Source organism: Galeopterus variegatus, unplaced genomic scaffold, assembly GCF_000696425.1.
Source record: "Galeopterus variegatus unplaced genomic scaffold, G_variegatus-3.0.2 Scaffold68, whole genome shotgun sequence".
In the NCBI taxonomy this organism is placed as follows: Eukaryota; Metazoa; Chordata; class Mammalia; order Dermoptera; family Cynocephalidae; genus Galeopterus; species Galeopterus variegatus.
This window is the reverse complement of record NW_007726179.1, coordinates 528,532-544,099: the sequence shown is the minus strand read 5'-3', so window position 1 is coordinate 544,099 and position 15,568 is coordinate 528,532.

Below are 15,568 nucleotides of genomic sequence, written 5' to 3'. Positions count from 1 at the left end.
TTCATGAATTATATTTGCTACTATTTTGTGAAAAAATTTTGCATCTATATTTATAAAATATTGTTCTGTAATTTTCTTTGCTTTTAATGCCCGTGTCATGGGGGTTCTGGATGTTACTCTAATCTTATAAAATGAATTAAATATTGGTTCCTTGTCATTATTCTGAACAAAATTTATCTAAGTTATCTTTAAATGTTTGATGGAATTCACCATTAAAGCCTTCTGATCATGGAGTTTTCCTTGTGGGAAGAATATTGATAAAAATTCCATATTTTTGATAGTAAAATGTATTTAAATTTTCCAGTTCCTATGCCAGTTCTGTTGAATCATGTTTTCCAATGAATTTTCTATTTCGTGTAAAGCATTAAATTGAATGGCTTAATGTTTTTCATAATATTAGTTTTTTAATGTCATAGGATCTATATATTGACACCACTTTTTCATTTCTGATATTGGTAATTGCTGCTTTCTCAGTTGTTTTTTTCTTGGTTGTTTTTATTAGTTTTATTATTTTTGTGAAAATGTTTTTAGCTTTGTTGATTTTTCCCTCTTGTATTTTTCCTATTTCATTGATTTCCACTCTGATTTTATTATTGCTTTTTTCCTACTTATTCTGGGTTTAATGTGTTCTTTTTGTAGCTTCTTAAGGTAGAAGCAAAGATTCAACTCTTAAATTTTTATTCTTTTCTATCATAAGCATTTAAAGTTATGCATTTTCATCTAATTAATGCTTTGGCTATATCACATAAATTTTAATATTTGTAAATGTATTTTATATTTAGCTTGAAACAATGTTCTTATTCTGTGATTTCTTCTTTTACCATAAATTATTTGTATATGTGCTGCTTATTTCCAAATTGTTGTCCTCTCTTTGTCCTCACATAGATTTGTCACCTCTCTTCAACTGGGTGACGGAGATGCTAAAAGGACTGCTCAAAGCCCAACTCTCCTGAGCAGTGAAACACCCTGAAGCGGTTAACTTCTTAGAACCATCAAGAGAGAGGCATTCCTCCTTTGGGAAATTAACCCTGAACTGGGGTTCTGTCTCAATACTTATTCTCCAAACCAGAAGGTTACAGAAAAGCAACATAGGTGGAGTTATAGCTAAGTATAGATTAACAACAGAGGCTGGTAACTTCAGTGAGATAACGAAGTGACATTCCATAATGCAGTTTGCAAAAGGTTAAGTCAATCCACTAACAAAAGCTTGTTCTCAGCAAACATTTTCTTTCCCTACAGCAATTTCCTTAGTACGTTTACATAACAATTAAGTAAGGTTAACCTGCACCAAGGACATCTACCCTTTGAACCAGCAATTTTGCAGTGTTACAATTCTCTATCTATATCAGAGACATTAGCCTGGGGAAAGTTTCCTGTCTTCTGCAAGGTTAACATTTCTATATGTAATTTTAAGAAGTTAGGCTAAACCTGAAACTGCAGGGCTTTGGAAACTAGGCCCTGTGAAATACGTTTGCTTTAAAAATGTTAGTATATTCCACAACAAACGTTTGGATATTTTCTAGATACTTCTTTGTTAGTAATTCTTATTTAATTTAGGTGTCATAGAACAAGATAGTTAACATTATTACAATTCTTTGCAATTTATTGAGACTTGTTTTATCATTTAGCTCAAGATGTATCTTGACAAATATTCCAGGTACACTTGATAAGAATGTATATTCTGCTTAGGCTGAGTGTAGTGTCTATGAATGTGCATTAGATCAAGTAAGTTGATAATGTTTTACAAGTCTCCTTTAGCTTTAGTGAATTTTCTAATTTTTTTTATTAGTTACTAAACAGGAAATGTTAAAATAAAAAACTATGCTTGGAGATCTATTTCTTGCTTTAATTCTGCCAATTACTGTTTCAGGCATTTCTACATTTTGTTATTAGACAAAATATATTTGTCTTTATGAATTGATCTATTTATCATGATAAAATATTCCTTTTTATTTTGTCAGTGCTCTTATCTTGACATGTACACTATCTCATATTAATATAGTCATATCTGCTTTTTTATGATTATTGCTTATGTGGTCTATTTCCAATGTTTTACTAGCAATCCATCTGAATCTTTATATTTATATGTATCTTTTTCAAAGAGATTGTAGTTTGATTTTTTTACAACATTCAATCTTATAATGTCTTCTTTTAATTGGAGTATTTAATCCATTTGCATTTTATGTGATGCTAAATAGAGATGGATTTTAGACTAACCTCTTGCTTTTTTTCTATTTATTCTATTTGTTCTTTTTCCCTTTGTTCTTTGCCATCCTTTGTATTGATCCCCTCTATCAACTTTTTAATTATAATTCTTGGTTTTATTTTACTTTTAGTGATCTCTCTAGAGAATGCAATATGCACCCTTAATTTGCTCAGTCTACCTTGTATCAATATTACACTATTTCACCTATGAAAAATTAATGTCATTTACTTTCCCTTCCATTGTGCTATTGCTTTTATATATTCTACTTCTATGTTTGTAATAAACCCTGCAGTACATCATTATTATTTTTGTTTTAAATAATCTATTGCCTCTCAAAGAGATTTCAAAAAGTGTTTTATATGTCTCACATGTCTGTCATTTCTGATGATCTTTATTCCTTTTTCTACAGCTTGACAAAAAAATTGCTTACCAGTTCTTATAATACTGGTACTGGTAATGAATTCTCCTATTTTAAAAAAAAATATGAAATTGTGTTTATTTCACCTTCATTTTTGAAAGATATTTTCACTGAATATATAATTTGAGCTTACAGTTTTTCTCCTTAGAACTTTAAATATGTTGTTTTACTGTCTTCTTTTTTTATGGTGACAAGTCAGCTGTTATTCTATTCAGCATTCTTTTTTCTCTTTGGTGGTTTTTAAGATTTTTTCATTATCTTTGTTTTTCAGACATTTGATTACAAGTACCTATGTGTGGTTTTCTTAATATTTATACTGCTTGTGATTTGTTGAGATTCTTGCATCTACGTGTGATGTGTTTCATCAGTGTTGCTAAAAAGTCTCCCATTAATTCATTAAAAATTTTTTCCTTGCTCCAGTCTTCTGTCCTTTTTTTGGGAATCCAAACACAGATACAACCACTTGATATTGTTCCAATGGTCATTTCCTATACCATTTCCAATATTTTTAGTTTTATGCTTCACGATGAGTAATTTCTGTTGATCTCTCTTCAGTTTTACAGATTCATTCTTCTTTGACTAATCTGCTTTTAAATCCATCATAGGTATATACCTATATGTATTTTTTTAAATTTCAGATATTTTATTTTTGATTTTTAGATTCTCATTTATTTTTTTAAGGGTTTCAATTTCTCTCTTCAAATTCTAGTTGCCTCCATCCATTATATCTTTCTGGTTTTTGCAAATCTGTTAACATATTTATACTACTTGTTTCAATGTACTGTTTCCTAATTCAGAAGTCTGAGTCATCTGTGAGTTTGTTTTTATTGACTTTCATTATTGAGTATGTGCCACATTTTCTTGTTTCTTGACATATCTCATAATTTCTATTTAATTCTAGACATTGTGTTTTTATCTTAGCGTGGGCAGGCCTAGTAGCTAGGGTGAGGGGCTCATCATTCCAATTCCACCAGAAGTCACACTGAGCTGGTTTGGGCCACACCTTTTTAAATTTTTGTTGTTGTTGTTGGCTGGCCAGTCAGCGGATCTGAACCCTTGATGTTGGTGTTGTCAGCGCCACACTCTAACCAAGTGAGCTAACTGGCCAGCCCCCTGGGTCACAGCTTTGAATAGTTTTGTTTTACCATTGGATTCATTTCCAGCAGGACTCTGGAAACCTTGCACTCGAAAAGGCATAAGACTGCATGAATTTGGTTTCATATTCTTTTCCTACTGCTACTTCTTCCTGAAAGTAAAATTCATAAAGTTGTGGGACAAATTGCCAGACACATTGATTATTTTTTGCACGTGGGGCTTTTCCAGAGTTCAGTCCTGTCTTCCAGCCCAAATAGCTTAAAGCTAGGCTGGGGCTGGCCCGGTGGCGCACTGGATAAGTGCGCCGCTTGGGAAGCGCGGCAGCGCTCCCGCCCGAGGGTTCGGATCCCACATACAGACCGGTTCCCGCTCACTGGCTGAGCGAGGCGCGGGAGCAACGCCAAGGGTTGCGATCCCATTGCCGGTCCCCGGTCCGGTACGGGGGCAACACTGAGGGTTGCGATCTATTGCCGGACACGGAAAAAGACAAAAGACAAAAAAAAAAAGCTAGGCTGTTTTTTTCCCTATTCCTGCAAAGATTTTCTATTTATGCCAGTCTACTTGCTTCCCACCTGTACCCAGACAAGTCATGTGCCTCCAGATGTGGCATGCAAGGTTCAATTCTTGCTGGGATTTAGCTCCTTACAGCTTCCAGGCATTCACCACACTTGATAGTACTATAGAATATTATGTGTGTGTTTGTTATTTATTATTTTTTCTTGTTGCACTTATGCATTTTTTTTTTGGCATCTGTCTACATCCTACCCTGAAGCAGAAATTCTTTCATCTATCTTATATTGGGCTTTCTGTTTGTGGAGATGCAGAATTATCCCTACTGTCTGTGTTTAATGACAAACCGATTTTTTTTTCCTGCAACCCTTTATGTATGGCACAGCCCTCCATGGGTCCAGTTGTGGGTGTGTTCAAGATCGTGTCTCTTACTTTTCATCTGTGCCTTAAAATCTAAGCCTCTAGTTCATTAAAATCAATAAATAGCTCATGAAGAGTCATGGTTAGGTTTTAGCATACCATATGGGTTGTAAGTGCTTTCTCTTTTCTTTTCTTTCTTCTCTCACTCTTTTAGCAACCCTTGGAGAATTCCCCTATTTTCAAGTGAACTAAGCACTGCTTATAAAAGCTTGTTTTCTAGATTCTATGCAGGATTTCTAGGTGCTCTGTGGTTGGATAATATCTAGGGTGCCATATTGACAGAAAACATAAATCACGTCTTAGTCCTTCTTATAGCTTTTAACTGTTCACCCACACAATCTGGAAATACTATTTTTTTCCCTCTGAAACCCTCCAGTAATTTTCAGTTCCCCTTTAATGACACTTAACATGTTCTGTGTTATATCATTGCTAGTGTGCATGCATGTCCTAGCTGTATAAGAATTAAGTTCAATACAAAAGTGGTTTTCTCAATTCTTTATATTATCTCTAGGACCTGGAGCAATACATTGCACTCAGTGGAGGAATTGATGTACGAAGAGTGCAATAATGTCAATGAATTTCTACAGAGAAAAAGCAAAAACATTTCTGGGCCAAGGTAAAAATTTGAAGCTATTTATTTTTTTAATTGTAGACATAGACAAAAAGAAATTCAAAGGCAAGAAAACAGTGGTGCTTTTCTCAAATCAATTACCCCAAAGTTATGTAGTCTTCATATTACAGTTGTCAGATTTAGGAAATAATCATAATCACGTAAAGCATTCAGTTAAATTTAAATTTCAGATGAACAATAATTTTTGAATATAAGCATGTCTCAAATTGCAATTTCCAATATTTGTTGTTCATCTGAAATTTAAATTTAACTGGGTATTCCATATTTTATCTGTTAACTTTATTCTCATTACAACTAGGATGCTCAGAAACCCACTGTTAAACTTTCCATGTTTAGCTTCCTTGGGCTGTATCCTGTACTGACAACCTTCTCCCTGAACCTCACTTCTCTCATGACAATAATTTTCTTAATATCCTTCCTCCTGTTTTTCAAGATGACAATTAGCAAATTGATAAAACTAAGCTGTGTTGCAACTGAATAACAGTAGGCATATCTGGGAATTTACAACTCTCATGTAATGTGTGCCCAAGGTCATAGTGCTCTTTTGGAATCAACGTCTTAATCCAAATAGGTGATTTTATTAATGGAAATCTCAAACCAGAGACAAAGATATCACCAAAAAGCAAGGAAGAAGCTTGTCTTCAAAGCAACCCAGTAAGGTGACTGCTAATGACAGCTATGTTTAGAAGAGTGCTTCCGGCTTGTTGGGATCCTTCACGTATATAGACCTTTGATTATTAGCTATTTGGTCTCAACCATAATTAAAAAACCTTTTTTGTTGTTGTTTTGAAAAAATCTTTAAAAAATTTTTCTTGGAATATTTTCAATCTTTGAATGATCTCTTTCAATCTCATGTTCTAAAAATTTAGTAAAAAATTATAATAAAACATAATTAAAACCATACTGTCATAAAATTATGCACACCACCAGTATTTCTCTCCATATCACATACCTCTTACTGCACACAACTTCCTTTTTATTAGAATAGGCAGTAAATCAGGAAATCAAATAAGACATAATTGAAATGAGGAATAAATAAACTGTAGATAAAGTACTTATCTCACTAGCTGGGTTTTTTGTTTGTTTGTTTTTGCATTTGGAACTAATGAGAACCCACTTACTTATAATTTTAGATTCAAGGTTGGTCTTCTGAGAGAATATTTTTATTAGAAGAAGGGATAGAAAAAGGATTTATAATGTTTTCAACTAAAACAAGAATTTTATGAGTATTTTAAGTACACATTTCACTTTATGGGATAATAGAGATTTTAAATTATAGCAGAAACAATAGTTACATGCAATATAAGGAAATACTGTCACCGGAGTGTGTAACTGGGAAGACGGCCGACAATTGTAGACGATTTTCAGAGGAACATTGATAATCATTGTTTTGAGGTGATATCTTCTTGATGACTTTGTTCATTCTAAAGACTTCTCTATGGTTTATTTCTGTACAACAAATCAAGTTTTCGAGCTGAAATGGACTATTTTTTTCGTGTGGTTCTCAACCATTTTTTCCACTATTCAATGCACCTGAGGAAAACAGCCAACTACTTTAGGTTACCACTGGAGTCGTTCCCAAAAGGTAGCTTAGAATCTTGGTGAAAGAGGCTACAGAGAGGCATGGATAGTTTAATAAAGTCCTCCAGACAATTCTCATATCTTTGTTCTTTCCTTAAGGATCTTGTAACTAATATAAACTTTTTTTTAAGAAGGCAAATGAGAGTCAGTTTTGTCCAGTATTGTCCAGAAAGTTAGGTGAGGGGATAGAATTGGAGCAACCATTTTCCAAATACAGTGCTCTTCCCTAGTGCATCATGTTTTCACCATATTCCTCATGAACTTATCTTAGTGTCAGCAATGATTTATCACTCCAGTTCAGAAATGCACACAGATTCTTTGCCTTTTTTCTTTTTTTAAACTGATTTCCCTTAACTGGTATAAAACAAAGGGTCTCTGACAGAGAAATACTCAAATATGAATTGCCTGAGTTATTCCTAGTTTGATGCTTCCTGACAAACTCAGAGGTATCAATACAGGTTTACCAGTCCTTAAGCAGATCTTGTCTTCTTTTATTACTTTAGGTTTTGGAACACATTGTTAGAATGTTTAATCAAGGATGAAAAATGTCAGAGCTCTTGCCCTAATGACTAATTCTGATTAATTCATCCAACCAGTCTGGTTTACATTTCCATCCCGTGGTTTCACTAATTTCATAAGTTCAGACATTACTGTAACTAGGAGGATAATCTTAGGGGACAGCCGACAGTGATGGTGCACATTCCTGTTCTGGTACTGGAGACAAGTCTGTGAAAAGAGGCATTGTTATGCAGTTGGATCTGGCAGCCCCTGCTCTGGGCACTGGTTTCTTGGGTGAGAATCAGAGACCATCTAGTCCGATCAAAACGACTCATCCTTTTTCATTCACATACTCCCTATACAAATTTTTTTTATGTTCCTCTATGTAATTTCTGAGCTTTGAAAGATGCTCTTAATTTTTGTTATGTCTGGAAATTTCTTTTATCTGCTAAATATGTATGTATATAAACTCTAATCAGAACTATATTCTTTTAGTAGAGATTCATTTATTTATTAAGAAAATGTTCACTGAGTGCCTACTACGTGCCAAACTTTGTTGTAGGTCCTGGGCACACAGCAGTCAATAAACCAAAGTCTTTGTTCTTGTGGAATTTATATTCTGGTTGGAACTTGTAGTTTTTAGTCTGGTTGGTAGAGGTATTATACACACACATATGCATGTATATATATGTCTACATACATATGAGGGGGTCTTCAAAACGTTCATAGAAAGATTTCTATTATCTTTTAATTCTATTTTTCCACAAACTTTTTGAAGTACCCTTGCACATATCTACATACATATATATGCATACATGTGTGTGTATGTTTGCTCACTTCATAGAGTGATAGGGGGCAAAGAATTTCATAGGGGTGCTATTTTAGCAAGTCAGGAAATGCCTCCCTGCTACAGTGACAGTTAAGTAGAGATATAGATTCAGTGACAGAAGGAGCCAGGACGATATTAGAGGGAAGAACATTTCAGGGCCAGGGAGGAGCTTGCTTTGTATATTTGCAGAATTATGGAGAAGTGATACAGCTAGAGCACTGTGACAGGAGGGTGACAGGACATGAGGTCTGAGACGTTGGCCAGAGCCAGGTCATGTAGACCTTTGTAGGCCTAGTAAGAGCTTTGGATTTTATTATCTATAAATTGGGCATATACTGCAGGGTTTTGAATTGAGAAAGGGCATGATCTGGTTTATGTTTTAAAAATTACTGTGTGTGTGGCGTCAGGAATAGGCTATCGTGGAGCTAATGTAGATGCACACATACATTTGGGGGACTAGGGGAAAAGGACAGGTAAGAACTGAGGCTGCTGGACTGCTGTGGTATCTACCTGGAGAGGGGTCAAATTCCCAGTATACTCTGAAGGTAGAACCAGCAAGACCTGTTGATTTTTTTTTTTTTTTTTTTTTTTTTTGGCGGCTGGCAGACCTAATCCTTTGCCTTGGTGTTATAACACTGAGCTGTAACCCACTGAGCTAACCGGACAGCTCCCCCCACCTTCTGTTTTCCTGGTGTTTTGGGTATGGAATGTGAGAGGAAGGAAAGCTACAATGACTCCAAGAGTTTTGGCTTGAAAAACGGGAAGAACAAAATTTGCCATTTTAGGGTGAGGGAGAAATAATATTAGGTAAGTAGTGATTTCCAAAGTCTTCCTTAGTAACATAACAGTTCTCACTGGATATAAGTAAAAACTCCTCCAAAAGATTGAACTGGTTCAGTACCTCTTTATGTTGCTTCTTGAACATTTGTCATACTTGCTAATGAAAGCTCAGGTTGGCAGCAGAGATAAAAATGATTGGTGGAGCTATTAGGGAAGTATTCACAGAGGCTAACAACTATCTTGCTTGACAGGCAGAAACAATGACTACTTAAATGGTTTTAGAGTTGATGAGTGGCCTAAAAACCCCCTAGCTTGAAGGAATGCCAGCTTTACCATGGCCACACAAAGTCCCTGACTTTAGTATCTGTTTGCTACTACAAAGGAAATAGGGGAGCTTCCCTGCTCTGTTGGGTTTTAAATCAGTACTAAATGCTTAAATGCCAAAAATTAAATTGATTTACTTTTTCTTTTATAATTAACAGAAAAGGACTTGTTTAATTGATCCTTGGGAGTAGAAAGAAGAAATATATGACCACTTAGAATACTAATATTTTTCATACTGACAGAAAAGTAATTCAACAATTAGCATAATTAGAGAAAATACTGAAGATATTAAAAAATAATATGTGAGAATAATTCTTAAAATTTGTATTATGGACTTTTTTTTTCTAGATACATGCTTTTAATTTTTATCTGCGGATTTCATATAATCTAGCATATTTTACTGCTAGGAAAAACTGTATTTCTAAAAAGAACACACTCAAGTAGTAATTCAAAATATTCAGTAATGTACCAGAATGCATTCCTAATAATGACACAATATTTTATGTGCGATATTAATATCCTACATGCTAGCTCCTAAAGCAATATTTTTTATTCCCTAAAGAACTATGCTATGATCTCAGATATTTCAGACCAAATTTACTGTTTACCCTCAGAAAATAAGCTACAAACCCCCAAATTTCCAGGTTCCTAAAAGCAGGAATATTTCCAAAAAAAAATTTAAAGATTATATCTTAAACTCATTCCTGAAATATACAATTTTTCAACTGAGCATTTCCTCCAATTCTTTGCTTCTCCTGATGACACTTATTCTGTCCTATAACATTGTCATCAGGTCCCAAGACTCTCTTCTTTCATTTACAAACCACTATTTCTGTGACATCATATAAAATACCTTGCCTTTTTTGAAACATTTACCATGATTCCAAGCCACCTTCCTCATTTCTTTCATGAACAATCTTCTCAGTCTTTCCTTCCCATTCACTGAAGACTTTAATATGTGAATTACAGTTTTCCACTTGACACCATATTCCTGCCTTCATTTTTGGTAGCTGTGACAAACATGGATGACTTATGAAACATTTGGATTTTTCAGTTTCTTGCACTCTTGTTTCCACCCGTCTTCATTCCCTCAGTGATGTTGTCATATTTTAGAAACTTTTAACTCAGGACTTGGCTACCTCTAAAATATCTGCTTGAAAATTCTTATTTCTGTCCCCAGCCTCCTCTCACAGCAACTTTCTCACTTCTTTCTCACTTCAAGGTTCTTCCCACCTTGTCTTTTCTCTGTCCTCACTGGGGCCTCCCGCATATGAGCCTTCTAATTTTCCTCCTTCACCTTCCCCTGCCTTCACAGGCATTCTTATTCAGTGTTGATGTTCTGGTTTATTCATTCTCTTTCCTGTATCTTCAAACTCACATAGATTTCTCCTTCCATCTCATCTGCTGGGCAAAACATGCCTGTATCCACCAGGAATCCTCACAGCAAGTGATGGAAACTGCTTCCAACTCATTAGGACAGAAAGGAATTTATTAGGAGAATCCTTACCAGGTAGCTCACAAAGTATGTGGGAAGACAGGAGAACATAGCTCAGAAAACAGACAAGCACCAAGGAAGGTTCTGCAAAGAAGCTGTGAACAGGGTCAGGCCACAAAGACATCTGGTTAGAATGATGACTTTGAAATGGCTCCTCTGAACAGTGCTGCTACCGCATGCCTGACACTGATACCACTGGATTACCAAAGCTGTGCTGTTGCCACAGAGCATTTCTAAACTGCAGCTATGTCTCTGCATCACTTTCTCAAGATTCAAAGTCTCAGGTGGGAACATATGTTAGACTGAACGTAGTTCAAACAATTATATCCTGGTTTTAAGAATGGGGATAGAAAGTTTTTTCTCTTTCATCTTCTGTAGCAGGAGGCAAGGCAGTGAATACTATCAACTGCACAAAATGGGAATCTTCACCCAAATAGGGGGTGGCTGAAACTTTGAGAAATGCCTGACATACCAAGCCTGTGCTAATTCAGTTGGTTTCCTCATCTTACTCATGGGCTACTGAACACTGTTCGAGAAAATTAGATCACCATAAATATATATTCTTTGATCTAAATTAGACCTTCACCATTTCCTAAAAATCTCTTCTATACATTCCTGATTAATTATCTCTCTGTTCTCCATAGCAGTCGTTGCCCATTTATCCACTGTTCTTATTTTTCTAATCCTTCACCTTTTCCTCTTATTCTTAGTTTCCTTCATTGCTTTCTTTAGAGAGAAAAATATAATAGAAATAGTTTGTTTGCTACCATGCAAACAAACTCATCTCGTCATGTTCATATTTTCTTTGTCTCAGTCATTAATCTTCCCATCTGTACTCTAGATCCCACCTCTGCACTTTTTCAGATTCTTCACTTGGTTTTTATGGTTGTTTTCAAACTTTTCCACTTTTACTTATTTGACATATGCATTGACATATAAACATGTTAAATTACTAACAAATTTCTTTAACCCATATTACTCAAGCTACCACCCTATTACTCTATTCAGTGATGCTAGAACACTTTTATGGTTGTCCTGAAAGTATGCTTTATTTCTGGCATAATTTTGTTGGAAACCAGATGGAAAATTTAATCAAGGAGGTTGCAGAATTACAAGGCAGGTTAAATACACAGACTTTCCAAGTCCCTGATTAGGAGGGTGTGGGATCCCAAATTAGGTTGACTTGAATGGAGATGAGAGTCTTTCAGACATTCCCTTGCCAACAGAAAGAGTTCCTCTTCCTGGTTCTGAGGAGACTAACCTCCTGCTTCCCGAACCTCTTAAATTTTCTCATCTAAGACAGTTGCCTCGTAATAGGTGCTTAATCTCCTCATCCTGTACTGATTTCCTATTACTACCATAAAACACCATCTTAAATTTAGTGGGTTAAAACAACACAGATCTTATGGTTTTCCAGGTTAGAAGTTCAGCAACTGGTCTCAGTGGGCTAAAATCAGTGTCAGCAGGGCTGCATTCTCTTCTGGAGGCTTTAGAAGAGAATCCATTTCCTTGCCTTTTCCAGCTTTTAGAGGCTGCTTGCATTTCATGGCTCATGGTCCCCTTCCTCCATCTTCAAAACTAGCAATCCAGGTCAAGTTCTCAGATCACATTATGCTGACCTCCTCTTCTGTCTTCCTCTTCCACTTTTAAGAACCCTTGTGATTACATTGAACCCACCGGAATAATCCAGAATAATGATCTCAAGGTCCTCAACTTAATCACATCTGCAAAATCCCTTTGCCATGCAAGATAACATGTTCACAGATCCTGGCAATTAGAACATGAACATCACTGAGAACCATTATCTTCCCTACCACACACTGCAAAAATCCTTTGTTGCCACTGGACCCATAGCTAAGATCATTTATCAGCACACCCTAGAGTGGTAGGTAAAAAATCTGAACAGAAAGAAAACAGCTTATTCACCAAAGGAATTGCAGTTTTTTCATATGTATTGCAGATACCTGAGGAGTAGATGTGGGAGTGTATTCTAAGTTTATTAGATCAAGGAAGACAGAATATAATGTCTTGGACCAAATTTTGAAATGAGTAAAATTAACAGATATTTTAGATCTTATATGTTAACTTTTGCAGCTGGAAATAGCTTTAATATTTTTTGTTGTTGATTGAAACTTTTACTGAAAGAGGTTGATATGCCAAGACTTCCTTAGTGTGATGTAAAGGAAGGAATCCCAAAGACCTAAGAAAATGAGATGTTGAAAACTTTGTCATGTATAATCTGTGCATTCCCACCCACTATGAATTTCAAGGAAGCCTTGAGGATACTTCCTTCACTAAGGCGTTGAGCACCCGTGTCCTTGAAAAGCTCTGTGGTGACTGTCTTCTGTAGGCCAGTGATGACCATATGAAATGCTGCCAGTGAGACAGGTTCCCTGATTTTGATAGGGATGATAGGATCCAAGAGCAACAGAAGCTTAGTAGTTGTGCTTTAATAAGACCAAAGACATGGTTGATGGTAATCTAAATATTTTAACCCACAGGAATCTTTGGAGGAGACTATTTTTAAGAATTGGTTTGTACCAAAAGTATATCTAACTCTATTGGTGGAGCAAGCAGGATGGTAAAGCTGATCCAAAAAAGACCCCAACAAAAACAAAAACAGAAACACCCCCAAAACTATAGGGTAGAAAGTATCATTTATAGCCATGGGGGAAAATTACTAGATTAAGATTTCTCAATTACATATAAAAAATTTTAATGTCCTACAGACCATGCAATGTTTTCTATGGAATACTTAATCTGCTCTGCTATAGAAACAAAATATTCTGTATAACTATCAGTTTTCTACTCTTCAACACCTACCTTTATAGCGTTGTGAAATACTATAATCAAAGGTACATCCCCCTAGGGGTTAGATAATCCTTGTTAGATAAGCCTCTTAGACAATACTCTAGCATGACATTGAAAGGACAGGCAATCCTCCGTTTGCCTATTTCCACATTTCAAACTTTTTTTTGTCTTAACAGTCTCTCCCTTGTAAACACAAATAAATTCTCTTTACTCCTGGCTGCAGATAACCACTGATGTTTTATGTCACTATAAATTAGATTTGTCCTCTTAAAGATTCCAGAAATAGAATCATGCAGAATGTACTCTTTTGAGTCTTGATAATATTTGCTTAGCATAATATTGTTGGGATAAATATATTGTAGTGTTTATCAGTAGTTAATATTTTTGTTGTTGTTGAGCTGTATTCTATTGTAAGGATATGCCAAAATTTGTCTGTTCACTTTTGTGTCTTTTCAACTTTTTGTGTCTTTCCAGTTTTAGCTATTTTGAATGAAGCTGCTAAGAATCTTCATATATAATGTCTTATGTGAATATATGTTTTAATTTCAACAGGTTAAATAACTCTGAGTGGAATTAATGAGTTGTGTGGATGTATATATTTAACTTTATAAGAAACTGCCAACAAATTTTTCAAGTGGTAATATCATTTTAGATTCCTGCCAGTAGTGTAGGAGAGTACTAGAGACTCACCCTCACCAACAATTGATATTGTTAATCTTCTTAATTTTAGCCATAATAATGAGTAGTAGTGATAACTAATTATAGTTTTAATTTTCATTTAACTAATTACTAATGACATTGAGAATTTTTTCATGTGTATCTTTTGTGAGGTAACTGATTCAGTTTGTTGCCTATTTTGGAGGGGGTGGTTTTTCTTCTAAATATTTAGTTACAAATGTGCTTTATGTTTTGGGTACAATTCATTTTCCAAATATATGTATTGAGAACATTTTCTTTCAGTTCTTGGATTGCCTTTCCATTTTCTTAAGTGTCTTTTGAAGAGCAGTAATTTTAACTATAAGAGGTTCAGGACATGCCACTCCAAAATACGTTGCTGTGGTACATTGATTATTTTGAGCTGAAGACACTTGTGAAATAGCAAATGCAGGAGAGGCTTTCTCTGAACTGTCCTTTCCTGTCTAAAGACAGATCCTCCAAAAGGACCTCAGTTGTCATAAATCCCTTCCCCAGGAGTTTCATCAGCCAGGAAAGATTGACTCTTATCACAGGAGAGGAGACTAGAAGCCAGCACCACACCTAGACCAACTTTGTCACAATCTCATCTCTCATCTATTGTCTTAAGGGACAATTCATTCTTTCTAAAAGTCACTTACTCTCCCCTAAGTGGCATACTTTCCCCATCCCCTTCCCGCATTAAGACAATATATAAACTTTCAAATCTCACTGCTTTTTGGGTATTCACTTTTTTCCCTGTGATGCCCCATGCATATAATATTAAAAACTAATAAATTTTATACCCTTTCTCCTGTTAATCTGTTGTCAGTTTATTTCATTGATCTAACTATCAAACCTAGGATAATATTTGCTTAGTACAATAGGACGGTGAAGGGAAAGTCTTTCCTGCTCTACAGAATTCTAATGAAGTCCGATTTACCAATTTTTAAATGAATGATGCTTCTTCTGTACCATCTTTCCTACTCCAGTATCACAGATATATTATGTCTTATGTTTTCATATTAGAAATGTTTTATTTAGGGCCGGCCCAGTGGCGCACTGGATAGTGCACCGCTTGGGAAGCGTGGTGGCGCTCCCGCCCGAGGGTTCGGATCCCACATGCGGACCGGCTCCCGCTCACTGGCTGAGCGAGGTGCGGGAGCAACGCCGAGGTTTGCAATCCCGTTGCCAGTCCCTGGTCCGGTACGGGGGCAACACTGAGGGTTGCGATCCGTTGCCGGACACGGAAAAAGACAAAAGACAAAAAAAAAAAAAAAAAAAAAAAAAAAAAAAAA